This window comes from Saimiri boliviensis, chromosome 3 (assembly GCF_048565385.1).
Source record: "Saimiri boliviensis isolate mSaiBol1 chromosome 3, mSaiBol1.pri, whole genome shotgun sequence".
Lineage (NCBI taxonomy): Eukaryota > Metazoa > Chordata > Mammalia > Primates > Cebidae > Saimiri > Saimiri boliviensis.
Genome location: NC_133451.1, coordinates 172408546 through 172411274, shown reverse-complemented (window position 1 = coordinate 172411274; position 2729 = coordinate 172408546). Strand labels below are relative to the sequence as shown.

General features: G+C 40.2%; 1 pseudogene; it reads right to left on the bottom strand.

Annotated features, from left to right (window-relative positions):
* Window positions 1–286: 286 nt before the first annotated feature.
* On the bottom strand, window positions 287–1652 carry LOC101050229 (corepressor interacting with RBPJ 1 pseudogene; annotated as a pseudogene).
* Between the last annotated feature and the right edge of the window lie 1077 nt (window positions 1653–2729).

The following is a 2729-nucleotide window of genomic DNA, read 5'->3' as shown; positions in this document are numbered from 1 at the left end:
CAAGGACGGGATGCGACACTGGCTGTCTCCTTTAGGGAAGTGGAAGGGTGTTCCATGTGTGGAGAATAAAAGTCAAAAACTGACTTGTACACAAATATCTATTTTAATTTGCAAACAGCTGGACATTACTCTCCAGCCTTTTTTTTTTTTTAAATGGAGCTTTATTAGTTACAAAGACAATAGCGCATCATTTAGCCTTGATAAGGATATCCATAAAAAACTGGGGATATTTTTGTTCCCAGATAATTGTCACGTACAGTCTCTCTTTAGTCTCTCTCACTCTGCATCATTCTCTTCGCGCCATTTTAGTAGGCATCTCTCTTGGGTACTGTCTACATTTTTTCCTCCTCTGTATACATCTATGCCATGGCTTCCGTTGTCATTTATTCTACTACACTTTCCACGGGGACCTCGCTGTGGCCGTTTTCTTATCTCCCTTTGCTTATAGCTACCAGGACTTGTGCTTCAGCTTCTCCTGCTCCTTTCATCCCTGCCACAGCTTCTGCTGCTCCTCTCTTTTCTTCCAGACACTCTCTTCTTTGGGCTATGATTATGGCTTCCAGACTTTTTGTCAGAATCGGAATGGCTCCATTGGCTATCTCCCTAGAACTCTAGTGGTTTTAAGAACTCAGGCCTTTCCTTAGCATTTTCCTGGATAGGGTGATTGCTAGAAAATTTTCATAAAGTTTTATCTTTTTAGACTTGCCCTTCTCTTTAGAATCACTGTTGTATGTCCTGAGCTCTTGTTTTACTTTTTTTTCTTCTTTTCTTTTCTTTTTTTTAAAATTTAATGTCACTCCCACTCTCAATACTGCTTTCTGAAGTTTCCATAGGGGAAGAGGAGGACGAGGAGGAGGAGGAGGAGGAAGAGGATTTGTTTTTATGCTTTTTGTGTGTACTTCTGTTCTTCTGAAACTTTTTCTTTTTTCTATCTCTTTTCTTTTTCTTTTTTTCTTCTCCGGTTTATCTTTAACTTTCCTGAGAAGTTTCTTTTTTTGTTTGGTTGTTAATGACTTTAAAAATTGAACTTCTGGATCTTCTTCACCCTCACTTAAAACATACTCCTGTGATGGATCATTTGTAGTCACGTTTCTCTGCTGTACATTTCACTGGAGGGCAAATCCAGTGTTTCTTGTTTCCTCTATTGGCTCTGAGGGGTGCATTGATGGCCCTGAGCCATCACTGGGAATTGAACTTGCATTGATTCCAGAAAAACCAAACGAAGGGTATTCTCCACCTGTGTTGATGTGACCCCATTTGTGACATTTAATACACCTCACGTTTCGAAACTGAATACCAACGGGCTGATCTCTGATGTTCATGTCATCTTTGGCATATTTTTCTTGTGGGGCTCCTTTCTGCCATTCAAATTTGTATTCAGTCTTTCCTGTTTCTTCTTTCTCTTTGTCTACTTTTTAAACTCCTGGTGGGGCTTCACACATGAAATTATGGCCATTCTTTATACATTCATATCCCATAGCCAATCTACTATCATATGATTCTTATTCTTTAAGATATTGTTGCATTAATTCATCTTGTTTCTTCTTATCGTATGATATTTTCTGTTCTGCCATCCATATCTTTTGGATATTAGATTTGGCGGCAGGATGAAAGTCCTTCTTACACATGGAGTTGCGGAAGGATTTCCCCATCTTGGAGCTGGTGCTGGGGAAAGCAGAGGCTAGTGGAGTCATATGATTAAGTTCTATTCACAGGATGTGGTTGGAGGGATTGCCTACAACTTTCAGGCCTGGTACCTCAGAGAATTCTCTCCCCATTCGTCTTCTGGCCACTGTAGAGGATGATACAGAAGCTCTGAGGTCTTAAGATGCTGTTGAGCATCATATAGAAAAAAAGCCGATCCTTAAATGACTGCATACAACAAAGCCTCTTTGAAACTTTCATTGTATAGCGATGACATAAGCAAGAAAGAAACATTACTGTGAAAAATCATCAAGGTTTTCTTTTTTCATAGTAGTTAAGCTACGTGATAGTTTCCAGCCTCCCCTAGAAGTTTAGTTTTAGAGTGTACTTCTTATTTGACACTTATTCAATATCTATTCCATTCCCATAACAACGTTTCAGTAACTTTGGTCACGTGACACTGTATCTCAGTGGAACTTACTATGTTCATTTGGAAACCATGTATTGTCTACTCTGCGTGAGTAATCACGGCCGTGTGACTGAGTTCTAGCAAGCGGAACACAAATAGGTGTTTAGCATGCCATTTCTCGGCTCACAGATATGACCCCTCAAGATATCTTATCCTTTCTGTTGGGATGATATGGAAAGCAATTGTAGCTTAAGACACAGAAGAACCCAGGAAAAAAAGGAGCCTAAGTCCAAACCACTGCATGAAAAAAGCCACCATATTTGTGAGCAAGTAGAAGACTTCTGCTTTTACTTACATGAATATCTATTTTTAAATTTTTAATTGTGTGTGTGTGTGTGTGTGTGTGTGTGTGTGTGTGTGTGTGTATTTATTTATTTATTTTTGGAGATAGGGTCTGGCTCTGCCATTCAGGCTGGAGTGAAGTGGCACCATCTTGGTTCATTGCAACCTCTGCCTCTCAGCATCAAGCCATCCTTCCACCTCAGCCTCCCAGGTAGCTGAAACTACAGGCATGTACCACCATGCTAGGCTAATTTTTGTAGAGATGGAGTTTCCCTTTGTTGCCCAAACTGGTCTTGAACTCCTAATCTCTAGCAATTCTCCTGCCTCATCCTCC